Below are 18,850 nucleotides of genomic sequence, written 5' to 3' on the forward strand. Positions count from 1 at the left end.
TTAAATATGGATATTTTATTCTGGGCTGGTAGGCAGTAGATTCATGAAGAGCTTTCTGAATAACTACAAATATGACGGGTATTGTGGTTACTGGCAGCAACGCATTTAGTTCGAGATTACGTCGTGGAATTCCCGACTACTTCGCCCTTTTTTTCTGAAATAGGAACGACCATTCCAAGCAGAGATTCTAAAATATTGATAAAATCAATAAAAAACCATAGTTAAGTCATGATTTTTACTGAAAACTTGAACTTAAAATATTATAGACAAACTTAAGCTTTTGTAGAAATACGCGAATTTCTGAATCTCATAAATTGCAGATTCAATAGATATATTTATTTTTCTTAATATCTGTGTAATTTCTCAATTAAATATAATTGCAAATAATTTGGATAGAATATGTACATATGTAATTTTAGTAAATGGATAATTTTTCAAATTTTGGCAAAACTTTGTATATTTGGAATATTGTAAGGTCTTTGTGACACTCCAATGTTCGAATATTAAAAAAAAGTTAGAAAAAACAGCTTTCGTTGTTGGATGGTCTAGCTAGTTTACACATGGATCTTTTAATCCAGGGTGATTGGCAGTAGATCCATGAAGAGCTGTTATCTGAATAACTACAACAATGACGGGTATCGTGGTTACTGGTAATAACGCATAAATTTCGATATTATGTCGTGGAATTCTCGACTATTACACCCCTTTTCTGAATTGTAAAAACCATTTCATGCAGAGGTAATATAATAGTGATGAAATAATTAAAAAATAGCTAAGGTAAGTCAAGACTGATTTAAAAAAAAAACTTAGAAAATAATAGACAATAATAGCCTTTCGGGGAAATACGCGATCTTATTCCTAAACGTCATGATTTTTAGACTTAACTATGTTTTTTATTGATTTTATCAATATTATATAATCTCTGCATGGAATGGTCGTTCCTATTTCAGAAAAAAAGGCGCAGTAGTCGGGAATTTCACGGCGTAATCTCGAACTAAATGCGTTGCTACCAGTAACCACAATACCCGTCATATTTGTAGTTATTCAGAAAGCTCTTCATAAATCTACTGCCAACTAGCCCAGAATAAAATATCCATATTTAAACTAGCTTGATCATCCAACAAGGAAAGCTGTTTTTTTAACTTTTTTTTTATTGCTGTGTGCACTCAAAATGCAAATATCAAATGCGGGAGCACCAAATGCGGTAAGATTTTCTAACAAGTAACCCGATGTCAGCGGGAGCTTTCGAATCCTAGGGTGGCGGTGATATTGGCTATGGTTGCTACGTTGCCTTTGGTAACATGTGTTACCGCGTTTGAAGCGCATTTGGGCACCGTTTGCATCTTGAACGCACACAGCAATAATTTACGAACATGGGAGTGTCAAAAAGACCTTACAATATTTCAAATATCCAAAGCTTTGCAAAAATTTGAAAAATTGTCCATTTACTAAAATCCTAATATCTAAGCTTCTGGACAAGATATTTTAAATCTTTTTTTAGAGAAATGACGCATATAAATAGTACTATCAGATAAAATTTTAAAAATTGAAAATAAAAAATCGTGCATGTATTTTTTTCTCAAATTTAGACGAAAAATTCTCAAAAAAATAGATTTTTTATCAACATAAAAATGGTTCTGCCGTCAATATAAATACAATAATCAAAAAACTTATCCCCTTCAAGAATGCCTAGAGGTCCATAGAAAAATACAAAAATATTGAAAAAATTCAGAAGTTGAAAAAATATTACGAAAAAATGATTTTTTTGAGACTTTTCATGAAAAAAGGCCATTTTTCAAAAATCGCCCTAGCGGAACCTCTAAATGATTTTTTAGAAAATCGAAATGTTCTACAAAAATGCTTCAAATATGCATATCTTTCAATTAAGGGTTGAGCACCTTGACTTTTTGAACATCGATTTTTTTTGGGACAGTCTAATGAGCAACTATATAACTTAGGGTTACTTTGTGGTTGGAATTTAAGACTTATCAGCCTGTGAACTTGCAATTATTTAGCACAACTGTGCTGAGAAAGTCGGATTCAAATTCGGTTCATCATTCCATGTTCCTCTTTTCTATTCGGGTCACCCCCGAAACCGTGAAGCACATCGTTCGGTATCATCACCATCACCATAATCGTCGGTGTGTGGGGATGATGGTGTCCGGTGCGCCAGCTCCCGGGAAATTGCGAAGCATTTTTTTTTTTTGCTTTTTGGTGCCCGCAGCAAGGACTTTCGCGAGCTGACAACGATCTGCTGCGCGTGGTCCTGATGCGTTGTTGTTGTTGTTGTTGTTGTTGCCGTCGTCGTTACAAAGTAAAGAGTCCGGGGGTAACAAAACTGATTAATGGCTGTTTAGATGCTTTTAAGCTGTCGCTGTAATGTACAGCATATTTCACTTATGTGTGGCGTGATGGTGGTCGTTCGGTTGGATGGAGGGTGAAGGAAAGTGGAGGAAACAAGAAAATTTCGAAGGGAAAATGGTGATTCAACGGTGGGTTCCAATGTTGAAGTGGATATCGTATGAAGTGTTTTTGTGCGGGGTTGTTGTTGAAACCTTGGAAAAATCTTTAGAAAAAAAACGCGATGAGTTTCTAGAGAAATTCATAGAAAAATCTTCAGGAAGATTCCTGGTGGAGTTCTCCTGAAAAAAAATGAATAAATTTCTGGAGTAGGAGGTCCAGAAATTCCAGAAGGAGGTCCTGTAAGAATTCCTGGAGGACTTCCTGGAGGAATTCTTCGAAGAGTTTTAGAAAGAATTTCTGCATAAGTTCTGGAAGGAATTTTTAGACGATTTCCTGGAGGTGTTCTTGGAAAAGTTCCTGGAGTAATTTTTGAAGTTCTGGAAGAATTTCTGGATTAGTTACTGAATAAATTTGAAGAAGTTTCTAAAGAATTCTTGGAGGAGTTTGCGAAGGATTTCTGGAGGAATTCCTGAAAAAAAACTAGAAAGAATTTCTGTATTAGTTTCTGAAGGATTACATTAGAGGAATTCCTGAATGAGTTCTTGAAGGAATTTTCTTTAGGAGTTCTAGATAAAGTTCCTGGAGGATTTTCTGGATTTGTTTTTGGAGAAATTTCTGGAGCTCTTGTAAGATTTCGTGTAGTGGGATTTACTTCAGGAGCTAATAGAGGAACTTTTAGAAGATTTGCTGAAGGAAATCCTGAATCATTTCTTGGAGGAGTTCCTGACGGATTCCCTGGATTCCTGGAAGAATTTCTGAAGGTATTCGGTGACAATTTCCTTGAGGATTTTTTGGAAAAGTTTTAGAAGTAACTTTTGAAGGAGTTGCTGAAAAATTTAATATAGGAATTCGTGGAAGATTTTTTTTGGGAAATATCTGGAGGAGTTCCTGGAAAAGTTCCAAAAACAGTTCCTGGAAGAATTCCTAGATGAGATCCTGAAGGATTTCCTGGAGCAGTTCCTGAAGGAATTTTTGGATGATATCTTGAAGGAAGTTCGGAATGAGTTATTGAAAGAGTTCTTGAAGAAATTCCATGAGGATATCCTGGAGGAATTCCTGGTGAAATTCCTGAAGGAATTTCTGGAGTACTTGCTGGACAAATGTTTGAAGGTTCTGTAAGATTTTCTGGAGGCGTATCTAGAAGAATTCCTAAGGAAGTTTCTGGAGAATCTCCGAAGAAGTTCTTTCAGGAGATCATGGAGAAGTTCTTGGAAGAGTTGCAGAAGGAATATCTGAATGAGTTCCTGGACTATTTCCTGAAGGAAATTCCATGACCATTTCCTGGGAAAATCCCTTGAGGAATTTCTGGAGGAATTCCTGAAGGAATTCTCGGAATAGTACCTATAGGATTTTCTGTAGGAATTCCTGGCAAAATTTTTAGAAAAAAATCCTGGGGAATTTCTGGAGAAGTTCTTGAAAAATATCTTGATGAAGTTTCTGAAGGATCTCCTGGAGGAGTTCCTGAAGGATCTCCTGGAGGAGTTCCTGAAGGATCTCCTGGAGGAGTTCCTGAAGGATCTCCTGGAGGAGTTCCTGAAGGATCTCCTGGAGGAGTTCCTGAAGGATCTCCTGGAGGAGTTCCTGAAGAATCTCCTGGAGGAGTTCCTGAAGGATCTCCTGGAGGAGTTCCTGAAGGATCTCCTGGAGGAGTTCCTGAACGATCTCCTGGAGGAGTTTCTGAAGAATATCCCGGAGAAGTTCTTGATGGATCTCCTGGAGGAGTTTCTGTAGAATATCACGGAGAAGTTCCTGAAGGATCTTTTGGAGAAGTTCCTGAAGCATCTTCTGGAGGAGTTCCCGAAGGATCTCCTGGAGGAGTTCACGAAAGAATTCCCGAAGAAATTCCATGAAGATTTCCTGGAGGAATTTTTGGACAAGTTTTTAAAAGAATTCTTTAAGATTTTCATACAGGAACTCCTGGAAGAATTCTTGAATAAATTCTTAGATGAGTTCTTGAAGGAGTTCCTGAACAAGTTTCAGTAGGAATTTCTGAAGACAGCATCTTACCTGAAGGGTTCCTAAAAGACTTCCTGGGGAATTTTTGAAGGAGTTCGTGGAGGAGCTCCTGGTGAATACCCCGTAACGTGGGTAGATCACCTTAGAATGGTGCGTTGCGGTGTAAGATCTACCAAATCAAATTTTGATCTTGATATTTATCGTATTTTTAAATATTCCAAGATCGAAGTTTGATGCTCTTTTTCTTGTGTTTTGTAGTATTTGTGTTTCAATGTATTGCTAATTAACATTTTATTTCAGCAGGATTCAGGTAAATGTATCGTACGATATAAATAATATTTTAAAAATATGTAACTGTGGCGAGCGTATCACTAATATGTAGCTTATTTGACGTACGATGTTAATATTATTTTATATTTCAGATTATCAACCGATGAATCTAGTAATTCAACCAAATGCCAACAAGATGACGAGGAAACCAGGATGAATTGGCAGACAACTGATTCGAAGCAGTCTAACAATGGTGTGCCTGAACGTTAACCAAGCGTATCCTTTGGAGTTTACCCTTCCACTAACAACAACCCAATTCCCGTGACACCTAGGCCTGAGAGATCGTAGAGTTGTCTACATTTTTCATAGGTGTCCAAAACTAACCATCCTTTTCCATTCCTCAGCAGTTGCAAGGACGTGGCCAGGACAGTGCTCGACCATTGGAGGATTGCGTCAGTCTTGTCTAAGAGTCAGAGATTAGTCCCAAATCTTTGTGCTTTGGTTCGGACGGGAAGGAGGCAACCCTCATAACAGCGGTCTAGGACTGTACCACCTACGAATTTGTGCGACTCGCTTAATGCTAATGCTAATGCTAGAGTTCGTGGGGGAACTCCTGGTGAAGTTCTTGGAAGAGTTCTTGAAGGAATTCTATGAGTATTTTCTGGAGATATTATTAGAAAATATTTTAAAGGAATTTCTGGAGTAGTTTCTGAAGAAATTGTTGGAGGAGTTCCTGAAGAAATGTTTAATGGAATTCCTGGCAAAATTATTAAAAAAAATCCTCGATTAGGTCCTTCAAAGTCTCCTGGAGGAGTTCTTGAAGGATCTCCTGGAAGAGTTCCTGAAGGATCTTCTGAAGGAGAGTTCCTGAAGGATAGTTCCTTAAGGAGAGTTCCTGAAGGATCTCCTGAAGGAGAGTTCCTGAAGGAGAGTTCCTGAAGGATCTCCCGAAGGAGAGTTCCTGAAGGATTCCCTGAAGGAGAGTTCCTGAAGGAGAGTTTCTGAAGGATCTCCTGAAGGAGAGTTCCTGAAGGATCTCCTGAAGGAGAGTTCCTGAAGGATCTCCTGAAGGAGAGTTCCTGAAGGAGAGTTCCTGAAGGAGAGTTCCTGAAGGATCTCCTGAAGGAGAGTTCCTGAAGGATCTCCTGAAGGAGAGTTCCTGAAGGATCTCCTGAAGGAGAGTTCCTGAAGGATCTCCTGAAGGAGAGTTCCTGGAGGATCTCCTGAAGGAGAGTTCCTGAAGGATCTCCTGAAGGAGAGTTCCTGAAGGAGAGTTCCTGAAGGAGAGTTCCTGAAGGATCTCCTGAAGGAGAGTTCCTGAAGGATCTCCTGAAGGAGAGTTCCTGAAGGATCTCCTGAAGGAGAGTTGCTGAAGGATCTCCTGAAGGAGAGTTCCTGAAGGATCTCCTGAAGGAGAGTTCCTGAAGGATCTCCTGAAGGAGAGTTCCTGAAGGATCTCCTGAAGGAGAGTTCCTGAAGGATCTCCTGAAGGAGAGTTCCTGAAGGATCTCCTGAAGGAGAGTTCCTGAAGGATCTCCTGAAGGAGAGTTCCTGAAGGATCTCCTGAAGGAGAGTTCCTGAAGGATCTCCTGAAGGAGAGTTCCTGAAGGATCTCCTGAAGGAGAGTTCCTGAAGGATCTCCTGAAGGAGAGTTCCTGAAGGATCTCCTGAAGGAGAGTTCCTGAAGGATCTCCTGAAGGAGAGTTCCTGAAGGATCTCCTGAAGGAGAGTTCCTGAAGGATCTCCTGAAGGAGAGTTCCTGAAGGATCTCCTGAAGGAGAGTTCCTGAAGGATCTCCTGAAGGAGAGTTCCTGAAGGATCTCCTGAAGGAGAGTTCCTGAAGGATCTCCTGAAGGAGAGTTCCTGAAGGATCTCCTGAAGGAGAGTTCCTGAAGGATCTCCTGAAGGAGAGTTCCTGAAGGATCTCCTGAAGGAGAGTTCCTGAAGGATCTCCTGAAGGAGAGTTCCTGAAGGATCTCCTGAAGGAGAGTTCCTGAAGGATCTCCTGAAGGAGAGTTCCTGAAGGATCTCCTGAAGGAGAGTTCCTGAAGGATCTCCTGAAGGAGAGTTCCTGAAGGATCTCCTGAAGGAGAGTTCCTGAAGGATCTCCTGAAGGAGAGTTCCTGAAGGATCTCCTGAAGGAGAGTTCCTGAAGGATCTCCTGAAGGAGAGTTCCTGAAGGATCTCCTAAAGGAGAGTTCCTGAAGGATCTCCTGAAGGAGAGTTCCTGAAGGATCTCCTGAAGGAGAGTTCCTGAAGGATCTCCTGAAGGAGAGTTCCTGAAGGATCTCCTAAATAAGTTTCTGAAGGATCTCCTGAAGGAGAGTTCCTGAAGGATCTCCTAAATAAGTTTCTGAAGGATCTCCTGGAGGAGTTCCTGAAAGATCTCCTGGAAGCGTTCCTGAAGGATCTCCTGGAAGCGTTCCTGAAGGATCTCCTGGAGGAGCTCCTGAAGGAGCTCTTGAAGGATCTCCTGGACGATCTCCTGAAGGATCTCCTGGACGAGCTCCTGAAGGATCTCCTGGAGGAGCTCCTGAAGGATCTCATATAGTAGCTCCTGAAGGAATTCCTGAATAAGCTCCTGAATGAGTTTCTGGAAGAGTTCCTGAAGAATGTTCTGGATAAGTTCAGGAAGGAATTTCTGAATAAGTTTCTGAATGAGTTCCAAGAAGAGTTCTTGGAGCAATTCCATATGAATTTCTTCGAAGAATTATTAGAAAAATCCTGTATTTGTCAACAAAAATTTCACTTTTCCCCATAAATCGTCACAATGCACCTTTCCCACCATTCCAACGTTGAAAAGGTCACCGAATCGCCGTGGCCCAGGCAGCAGCCACCCATCCACATACGTCAACTACCTCTGACAACCTTCTGGCACGAGAACAAACAATACTGTCTAGCAGTGCCATGCAGTGCAGTGGTAGCAAACGAAGACGCAGCTGTCCGTATCTCGCGTTCGCGCGCGCGCGTCAATTCTCGACTCATTAATCCTAATGTATAGCAGCTCAGCCCGTCGGAAAGTACGTACGTTACGTTACATACCCGCCAAGAAGAAAGTGCGGAAAAATGTTAATTATTTGTAACACGTGCGCCGACATTATCGTTCGTATAGTCTCCGTAGTCGGTCTGTCGGTAACTGTGAACTCTTTAATGACGATACGTTAGGGGGAGGTCCCCCTCCCCCCTCCTTGGCGAGTAACGAGAACAAAGCGGTGCATCTCGGTTGTTTGTTTTGGCACCACCATCACATCTCGAATGCCATCGGCTTTGTTTATTTTGATCGTTTGTTATTTTTGTGGGTTTTGGTCGCCGTTGCCGCCCCGATCCGGATGGTGTTTCTTCTATTTGGGGACTAGGAAAGGAATGGGTTCTTTGTGATTGGGACATAATTAGGTGACGCTGGTTTTCTTTCTGAATTAATCAAGCCAGTGGGCTCTCCAGATGGCTCCCTGAAAAACATTATGCACATTTTTGTGGTTTCGGCATCTGTCGTAAGTGGCCTGTCTACTGTAGTCTGCCTTCTTTTAAAAACTTTATTAAATTTGCTTCTATTAGCATTTACCGAGGGTCGATAAAACTGCTAACTTTCATAAACTATTCTTAACAGATAAATGTAAATATAAGAAGGGTCTCATATTTGCCAAAGCATTGCTCCCGAAGCTATTTTCATTAAACTAGTAGTAAGGTATGCTTCCAATTCGTGTACCCAGTGAGTCGTTTGAGGAAAATTGCATCTATTGGAAAGGTCTCACCCATTGCTCCGGAAATAAGGAGCCATGAAGCAATCGCATAATCGAAAAGCTGTTGATTCTGGTCAGCTCTGCGCTCATCCTCTCCGGATCCACATCCGGCTAATCATCGCACTGTCAAAAGGTACCTGAAGGGGGACACAATTGAAAGTTTCTCCTTCTTTCGAACGGCAGCAGAATTTCGTAATTGACTGCTGCTTAAGTTGTCCATTTTACAGACTCTTTTCTCTTCTGCTGGTGCGGTGAGTAAACTAGTAAGATATTTTCCGAAAAAGGGGCCTCAGTCAAAGAGGTGTTCGATCGAACCTGGGTCTAGTGTTGCCAGATTTACATGAAACACTGCCCACTCGCCGGTCGTTTTCTGTGAAGCAGGAGGGCGAAACCGAAGCTACATGGAAGTGGTTGCATGTTTGCCGATTTTCCACTTTTGAATGCACAGACTCAACACTAGCAAGTACCATCGATGTCCTCAACTAACCCACACCAGCCGCTGCTCCTTCACAGCAGATACCATTGGAAATGGGATTCATGTCGTTCGGGGGAAATTGGGTCGAATGTTACAAGTGCCCAGGCAGCCAGAGTGGTCGATGCAGTTGGGAAATGCTACTTCTGAGCTCAGAAATCGGTTTATAAGACGGGAGGTTTGAGGGGCTGGTAGAAATGTAATCCACCTAGGTTATGTGTAGTTCTATTTCTATAAACCAATTCAAGTGGAATGGAACATTTTCCCCGAAGGTACTGCGGCGATGATGCTGGATAGTTGAACGACGCCGGTTGGAAGCTCTCTCTCTCTCTCTGGCCACCCGGTTGGTTGGTATCTTGCAAACGCAGGAAACAGAGTTAGCTGTAATATGATTAGACTTCAATGGGATGGAAAAGTACAGCCCCGGGGGTTGATTGCCACTGACTGCCATTTTACTTGATATTTGGTGGCTAGCAGTTTGAGTTTGTCGAAGTGCATCGAAGGAAACTCTGTCTGTATGGAATGGAGCAGACAATTGATGAGAATTATGCAAATCAAACCTGTTTAGAGCTAAAATTTGGAGAATTGGTAAATGCAAAACGTTTATAAGCGTTCAGCTGCGATGTGAAGATTGCCATCATAGAACTTCTTGGTATTTTATGCAATCTAGACACTCTCAACGTTTCATAGATAACTCTTGAGCTTTTCAAGCAGAGGCTTTCCCAAGTATCATGGAGAAACCTTTCTAAACATGTTTTAAGCCTTAGCAAGTTTCCTAGGTGTTTAACCCTCCCAGGCTCCCTCAATATTTCCGTATTAGCCTTCCCAATCTTCCTGAAAATTGTTTCAAACGCTTCCAGGAGAAGCCTTCGTGAGATGAATAAATAAGCATCTTGGAAAAGCCTTTATAAACTTCCTGGAGAAGCCTTCGCAAGCTTCCTGGAGAAGCCTTCAAAGGTTTCCTGAAGAGCTAGCCACTAGACTTTCATAGAGCAAGTCTCCGGACTTCCAGAGAGGAAGTCTGTGGTCTTCCATAAAGCAAGTCTCTGATCTTCCAGGAAGCAAGTTTCTAGTCTTCCAGAGAGCTAGTCTCTGGACTTCGAGAGAACAAATCTCTGGACTTTCAGAGAGCACGTCTCTGGACTTCCAGGGAGCAAGTCTCTGGTTTTGCAGAGAACAAGTCTCTGGTTTTCCAGAGAGCAAGTCTCTGGTTTTCCAGAGAGCAAGTTTCTGGTCTTTCAGAGAGCAAGTCTCTGGTCTTCCAGAGAATAAATCTCTGGACTTTCAGAGAGCAAGTCTCTGGACATCCTGAGAGCAAGTCTCTGGACATCCAGAGAGCAAGTCTCTGAACTTCCAGAGATCGAGTGTCTGGACTACCAGAGAGCAAGTTTCTGGACTTTCAGAGAGCGAGTCTCTGTATCAAGTCCCTGAACTTCCAGAGAACAAGTCTCTGGACTTCCACAGAGCAAGTCTCTGGTCACCGAGAGACCATTTCTCTGATCTCCGAGAGACCATTTCTCTGGTCTTCCAAAGAGCAATTCCCTAGACTTCCAGAGAGCACGTCTCTGGTCTTCCAGGAAGTAAGTTTCTGGTATTCCAGAGAGCTAGTCTCTGGACTTCCAGAGAGCAAATCTCTGGACTTCCAGAGAGCAATCCTCTGGTTTTCCAGAGAGCAAGTCTCTGGTTTTCCAGAGAGCAAGTCTCTGGTTTTCCAGTGAGCAAGTTTCTGGTCTTCCAGAGAGCAAGTCTCTGGTCTTCCAGAGAGTAAATCTCTGGACTTCCAGAGAGCAAGTCTCTGAACTTCCAGAGAGGTAGTCTCTGGTTTTCCAGAGAGCAAGTCTCTGGACATCCTGAGAGCAAGTCTCTGGACTTCCAGAGATCAAATGTCTGGACTACCAGAGAGCAAGTTTCTGAACTTCCAGAGAACAAGTCTCTGAACTTCCGGAGAGCAAGTGTCTGAACTTCCACAGAGGTAGTCTCTGGTTTTCCAGAGAGCAAGTCTCTGGACTTCCAGAGAGCACGTCTCTGGTCTTCCAGGGAGCAAGTCTCTGGTTTTCCAGAGGGTAAGTCTCTGGACTTCCAGAGAGCAAGTCTCTGATCCCCGCAAAGAGCAAGTCTCTGGACTTCCAGAGAGCAAGTCTCTGAACTTCCAAAGAACAAGCCTCTGGTCTTCCAGAGAACAAGTCTCTGGACTTCCAGAGAGCAAGTCTCTGAACTTCCAGAGAGGTAGTCTCTGAACTTTCAGAGAACAAGTCTCTGGAGTTCTAGAGGGCAAGTCTTTGAATTTGCAGAGAACAGGTTTATGGTTTCCTTGAGAACTTGAAGTCAAATTCAAATTAAAACTAGCTGTTTAAAGCTGGCAGTTATATTAGAAAAGGATTTTACAAACTAATAGTAATCTTATTACGATTGAAAGTAGCTTACGGATGCCAATCACTCTTAAAACGAATAGCATCTCAAGCCATAACCAATATTTATACATTTTAAACCCTAATTGAAATTTATTGGCTATTTTCTCGATCGAATTTCCACTCGTACCGCAGAAGGAAGGAGAACCATAAGACGATATTCGAAACCAACCTTCGAGCTCCGCTCCCGAAAAGCTCGAACAAAACAGCATTCCTTCAATCTCAATCCAGACCTGTCACTAATTGAGATATATTTATTTTCCATCAGATTTTTCTTTAACCTCAAAAAAGAACGTTAGTGGCAACTCACTCCGAGCCGAGCAAACGGAGTGTAGAACGGGACGGGAACGTGCCGAAAAACTCCAACTGTGAGGAGAAAACTTTGTTTGCTACCTCGTGCAGTTCGGTAGTGGGTGGTGGGAGTCATCGTCTAGAACGAGAAAGAAAAATGAGTAATTTACTTAACAGTTGCGTTGCGTTTTTCTTAGAGATTTTTTTTATTTTATTTATTTTATTTATTTATTTCGTCAACCGACGTAGACTAGTACATTTACATATACATATTTTTTGTTTCTTAACCCTCGAGCGATCGCGCTGTTGTATTTTGTACAACACGATGAAAAAATCTCGCTTTTTGTACTCAGCATTAGCGTGGTGCTGACGCAGATAGTCAACCGCGCGAGTTACGGAAGGTTAATGCTATAGTTTAGTCTAAGAAATACATAAAAAATATTAAAAAATTAAATTAGGAAAGGTAGTGTATTTATAATGTTTTTAGGTGTTGGGACTTCGAAGACTGTAAAAGTATTTTCTAAGGTTATGCCGAGACATTGTAAAGTCAATGGTTTCGCAGTGTTGATTATAAATGTCCATCATTCGATTAAGAGGCCCAAATTTGGCGTAGTTTGTTCTACGGTGGTTTGTTATGAATATGTTTCGATTTCGTAGTTGCCGAGAAGGTATGTAAAAATTTAATGAGGATAAGCTTTTTGTTGAATCAATACGTTGTGAAACGATATCGTTAACAAAAGAAACCATTGCAATTTCACGCCGCTCTTTCAATGTTTGTATGTCGATAAGCTTGCAGCGTGCTTCATATGATGGAAGTGGAAATGAAGTCCAACCTAATTTACGAAGAGCATATAATAGAAATTGCTTTTGTACTGATTCTAATCTTTCTTCGTGCGTGATTGAAAAAGGAGACCATACAATGCTGCAATATTCCAGTATTGATCTTACATATGCAATATACAGAGTTTTGATTGTGTATGGGTCATTAAAGTTGTAGCAGAAACGCTTAATAAACCCTAGCATGTTATTAGCCCTGTGAATTATTGTGTTGTAGTGGTCTACGAAAGTAAGCTTAGAGTCTAAGATTACTCCTAAGTCTCTTACTCTTTCACATTTTTCCACATTTTGATTTCCTAATGCAATTGAAATGTTTGGTGTTGTTCTTTTTCTGCTAAATGATATTAAGTTGCATTTTTTTACATTTAATTCTAAAAGGCTTTTTTTGCACCATACGTAGAATATGTGAATTTCATTGTGGAATACATTGATGTCTTCTTCATTTCGTATTTCCAGAAAGAGCTTCATGTCATCGGCATAAATTAGAACTTTTAGTTTGTTTAAAATGAAGGAAATGTCGTTTACATACATAATAAAGAGAAGAGGTCCTAAATGAGAGCCTTGGGGGACACCTGAAGTGACTTGAATTGGGTTTGACTTGTTTCCATTGAATTTAATTATTTGTTGACGGTCAGTTAGGTATGATTCAAGCCATTTCAGGAGAATTGGCTCAATTCCGATTTTTTGTAGTTTGAAAAGTAGCATTGGTATGTCAATGCGATCAAATGCCTTACTAAAGTCCGTGTAGAGAGCTTCCACGTGGTTTCCATTATCCATTGCGTTTAATGAATAGTCTATGAATTGCAGTAAATTTGTTGAGGTCGACCGACCTTTGAAGAAGCCGTGTTGCATATCAGTAATTCTGTTTTTGGTTTGGAGAAATAGCTTTTCGTTGACAATTGCCTCGAAAAGTTTCGGAATGCAAGAGATAATGGCTATACCACGATAATTACGTACGTCTGATTTTCGGCCAGATTTGAAAATAGGTACTAGAAAAGAGCTTTTCCATAGTTTTGGGAAATTACCAGATTCCAGCGACATATTAAAAAGCCAAAACAAAGGAGCAGTCAGTTCCTGTGCTAAAGTTTTCATGAATACTGGGGGGATCCCGTCAGGACCAGGACCTTTTGAGGCGTCTAGATTCTTAAGAGCATGTAAAATATCCTGCACTTGGAGTTGGTTTACGCCAATGTCCCTAGGGAATTCTGGGTAAAATGCAAAATAATCGCGGTCACGATCTTCTTCAGAAAATGTTGTATAGATTTCTTGGAAGAAATTTGCAAAAAGATTGCAAATTTTTTCCGAGTTATCACCAACAGATTCATCAAGATGCATAACGGATGGAAAATTGTCAGATTTTAATTTGGATTTTACGTAGTTGAAGAAGTTCTTTGGACAGGACTTTATTTCACTTTCAGTTTTTGAATTATATTCTTCAAATGCATTACTGATACAATACATTTTAGACGTATTAGAAGTTTGATAGACTGAGAGAATAAAAACAAAGAAATGAAATCAAAACAAGAACAAAAGAAGGATTTAATTCACTAATATTAGGTTTGTAGAAGTTTACATTATTTCGATATGTTGCAACGCGTGTAACTTTCTAGGTAATATTACAGCTTTAAGTCAATTTTTTGAGCAACTGCGATAAAGTGAAAAATATCAACTCTTTGATATATTGAATAACGAACGTAAGCGTCTCTCATCTCAAATGGTACGGTCTATCTCACAACCCAAGTAACATTTTGATGGCCAATTGATCATGTAGAGGTTTTTAGAACCGTCATAAAACTTAATAACTTTCATTTTGGTTTTATGGTAGTTCGCAAAACCTCTTGAACCTTGAATAAAAAATCTTACTTGGGAAGCAATAATTTGATGATGAATTTGCTTCCAAGAGGTTTTGATAACCGTCATAAAACCAAGATTTTGTTTTGGCTTTAAGGTTGGCTGCCTTAAATCTGTTTGACTTAACAATGTTGCTTTTAGGATCTATGAGACATGAATTGAATTGCAATCATGAATTTGGAATTAATTTCAATCATTTATTTTTCAAATGATTCCTTTGGAAATCTTTTTTTTCGATTTCTGTTATTCCGTAAGACATTTGCCTTAAGAAGTGTATAAAAATGCTATTCCAGTACAACTGCATGCAAGTCTTTTGAAAGCATCGAAGACACAAAGCTCGACCCGACAGCGCAGCACCCTCCGAAAAACTCTGCAAGATTGATGACTGTTTATCTAGAAAAACTTTATGTTCTGATCGTATGTGAATTTATGCAACACATGTCTGTGCATCTGCCCGTCTGTATGTGTGTGCGTACGTATGTACGTACAAGTATTCATGTTTATGTTTCAAAGGTTTTATCCGGATCCGAAGTTCCGAACGCATCCTTGCACAAACGGACTCACACTACTGACTGAGCAGGACGGAAACACAGGAAAAAGGTCCACCCTCTCCCATGGATGTGGGATGTGAGCAGTAATTTGAAATTAAAATCCGGGTTTTTCCTCGATGTGTGTATGTGTCCTTTCTGTTTATCCATTAGTGAGATGGTGCTCTGTACCCCAACAGGGGCAGGAGACAAGCAATTTTCTCCACATCGGTGCCCGACGTCGAAGTGCAACGAAGAAATAGATGGACGGCGGCAGAAGAACACTTCTTGTGATAAATGCCAAAGGCGGTAAAAACGGATTTTTCTCTAGCTCTGGGCTCTGGTTTGAAATGTGGGGGTTCGTTTGGTGCGACTAGTGCGGTGGAATGCAAAATCCTGACTCCGGAGCAGAAGGAATTTTTCTCTTGTTCTTTCTTTCTGTGAAAGGCTTAACCCTGGGTGCCTCACACGACGACGATCCGAGATACAATGAGGGGGATTGTTTTTCTTAGATTATTCCGGAAAACAGATAGCCCAAGCATGTACACAGTATGTGGGATAAAGGATTCCGGAAATTGAATAACTGTGAGTATCCATGCGGTGTGGTGCCAAGCTGCCTGGGATACGATGGAATCCTTGTGTTCGATTTGAATGCTTGATAAGCTCGGTTTTTGTGCATAAATGTTCAATTGTATTATCGGAATATCCTACGGGGATCATGTGATGGGTGTTTGGGGATTTGCATCTATCAATATATGGGGAGATGTGAACTAAGCCAGTAGGATTTACATACAGAAATTTTATGAGTTTTCCTAGAGAGAGCTTATTACCTACGAAGGATTATTTTTTGGTTGAAGAGAAACTTTCATATGTGCCTTGTTGAAAAACATTCACTGCGATTATCAGGAACATTTCCTAAGAGACTTCAAAATAGTACGTTTCTTGAGTTTCAGAGAACAAGTCTCTGGTTTTGCAGAGAAACAAAAATCTAGAGCTGCAAATTCTTTAGACTTCCAGAGGGCAAGTCCCTGGACTTCCAGAGAGCAAGTCCCTGAACTTCCAGAGATCAAGTCCCTGGACTTCCAGAGAGTAAGTCTCTGAACTTCCAGAGAACAAGCAAGTCTCTGGACTTCCAGAGAGCAAGTCTCCAGACTTCCAGTGAGCAAGTCTCTGGATTTCCATAGAACAAGCAAGTCTCTGGACTTTCAGAGAGCAAGTCTCTGAACTTTCAGAGAGCAAGTCTCTGGACTTCCAGAGAGCAAGTCTCTGGACTTCCAGAGAGCATGTCTCTGGACTACCAGAGAGAAAGTCTCTAGACTTCCAGAGAGCAAGCCTCTGGACTTGCAGAGAGCAAGTCTTTGGACTTCCAGAGAGCAAATCTTTGGATTTCCAGAGAGCAAATCTTTGGACTTCCAGAGAGTAATTCTCTAGATTCCAGAGAGCACGTTTCTGGACTTCGAGAGAGCAGGACTTTCAGGGCAGGTCTCTGAGCTTGCAGAGAGCAGGTTTCTGGAACTGCAGAAAGCAAGCCTCATGACTTCCACTTAGCAAGTCTCTGGACTTCCTGAGAGCAAGTCTCGTGACTTCCAGAGAGCAAGTCTCTGGACTTCCAGAGGGAAAGTCTCTGTACTTACAGAGAGCAAGTCTCTAGACTTTCAGAGAGCAAGTCTATGGGCTTCCAGAGAGCAAGTCTCTGAACTTCCAGAGAGCAGGTTTCTGAGCTCGCAGAGAGCAAGTTTCTGGAACTGCAAAGAGCAAGTCTCATGACTTCCAGAGAGCAAATATCCGGACTTCCAGAGAGCAAGTCTCATGACTTACAGAGAGCAAGTCTCTGGGCTTCCGGAAAGCAAATCTCATAACTTCCAAAGAGCAAGTCTCTGGAATTTCAGAGGGCAAGTCTCTGGACTTCCAGAGGGCAAGTCTCTGGACTTCCATAGAGCAAGTCTCTGGACTTTCTGAAAGCACGTCTCTGGACTTTCAGAGAGCAAGTCTCTGTTCTTTAGAGAATAAATCTTTGGATAATGATTGACTTCCATAAAACTTCCAGAATATGTTTCTTAGAATGAATATTTTTGTTGTGGATTTAGATTTGAAAGAACCTAAGATTATATTTAAAAAAAATGTGATTCCTTTCTCTATAGAAGTTTGAGGAGCACTCAATAAATTTTAAACAAGCTTAGAAGTTCAAACAAAGCCGCCAAATCCATAAGAGCTATAGAAAACATTCTACCCAAACGAACGTAGTTCAAAAGTTTACGTTCCAGCAGTCACACCACAAGTGCCAACCACCTACTGTGTGAGTGTGCTATGGGGGTGCGCGAAATAGTGCCTTCCTTTGTTCAAAAACATTCGAGCATCCTTGTGATAGTGGTTTTTGGCTCACTTTTCACTACTGGTGTGTCGTCGTCGTCGTCCCTGTCGGTACTTGTCGGCCGACGAGGATAATGCCTTTGCCCAGTTGCCTGAAGCCGGGCTCTCTGTAAATTGCAATACTATCTGGCTGTGATCCTGCTGAGCTCAGCACCGGGACTGGAACCGATGGTGAATAAACAGCGCAAAGACACAAGAGGAAAAGCTGCAGCTTTTAATGACTAACAATGCTGCTTTCTCTCTTGTGGGATGAGGGTGGAAGCAGCGGGCAATACCCCTGCAGGGGATCCCGTCCGAAAGACACAAGAATCACTTGTGGTTTGATGTCGTCCTCGCTCAGCTGGACTCCACTATCAGACGTAGAGCGGCGTTCCAGAACGGACCGGTTTGATATCGAGACTGTTATCTAGAACAGTAAATGATTCTTCCTAGATAGACTTTTCTTGTACACAGAGGTGAGTTGAAAGATTATGCAATCACTCCAAAAAGGATTTTTCATGTAAAATTTGTATTAGTCACTGAAAGTTCAGAGACACCCTTTCTAGAAGTCCAGAGACTGAGGACTAAGGACCTATAGACCTGTACGCTGGATGCCCAGAGACTCGCTCGCTGGGCATTCGAACCCTTCAGTTCTAGAGACAGCGTCTGGAAGTCCAGAGATTTGTTCCCTGGAAATCCAAAGACTTGCTCTTTGAGGCCCAGAGAGTTGCTCTAGGAAAACCAAGAGGCTTGCTCCCTGCAGGTCCAAGAACTTGCTCTCTGAAAGCGCAGAGGCTTGCTCTATGAAAAATTTGGAATCCGAAAATCCAGAGACTCGCTTTCTGGATATCCAGAGACTTGCACTCTTGAGTCCAGAGACTTGCTTTTTGAATGCTTGAAGGCTTTCTTTCTAAATGCCTAGAGACTTACTTCTTGCAGGTCCAAGAACTTGCTTTTGGAAAACTAATAGAATAGACTAACTGTCTGAAAACCCAGAGACACGCTCGTTGGTAGTGCGGAGACTTACTCTCAAAATATCCAAAGACTTGCACTCCGAAAATCCAGAGACTTGCTTCCTGCTAGTTCGAAAACTTCTTCAAATACCCATGAACCTACTGTCTGGAAACTCAGAGACACGCTCCCTAGATGTCCAAAGAGATGCTGTCTCCAATTTTGGAGATTTGTCCTCAGAAGTCCTGCAGATTTGCTCTCGGAAAATCTCTCTGGAAGCCGAAATCCCGAAAACTAGCTTAACAGGTTCAGAGACGACATTCTAGAATCAATGAATTACATAACCCAAATAACATGTTTCAGCCAAATAGACTAGAAGAGTTTAATAGAACCATCATAAAAACAAAATAAAAGTTATAAGGTTTTATGACGGCTCTTGAAACCTCTTCAAGATTTATTGGTCATCAAAATGTTACTTGGGAATACTAGGTCTAGCAGTATTGCAACGATTTCTATTGTTTTCAAGTAATAACTGCTTGAAGAAATCTGGAGAGAAAAAAAAACGGATTCTAGCGATGGTTTTCATAAAAGAAAATTATCAATTTGATAATAAGAGAAAGTTACCGCCACCTATACATGGTTTGATCAGTCTATTTTTTCGTATCGAGACCCTTGGGGATTTGTTGTGCAGAGATAGTTTCCCACTGAACCAGAACTTGTGAACGAACTATCGGT

The 18,850-nt window shown here is 41.2% G+C and overlaps 1 protein-coding gene across 11 annotated transcripts in view; it reads left to right on the forward strand.

The window, feature by feature from the left end:
* LOC109419707 (RNA binding protein fox-1 homolog 1) overlaps window positions 1–18,850 on the forward strand; it is an 823,173-nt gene that overhangs the window by 540,678 nt on the left and 263,645 nt on the right. The gene's annotated exons all lie outside the window — the stretch shown is intronic.

This window comes from Aedes albopictus, chromosome 2 (assembly GCF_035046485.1).
Source record: "Aedes albopictus strain Foshan chromosome 2, AalbF5, whole genome shotgun sequence".
NCBI lineage: Eukaryota > Metazoa > Arthropoda > Insecta > Diptera > Culicidae > Aedes > Aedes albopictus.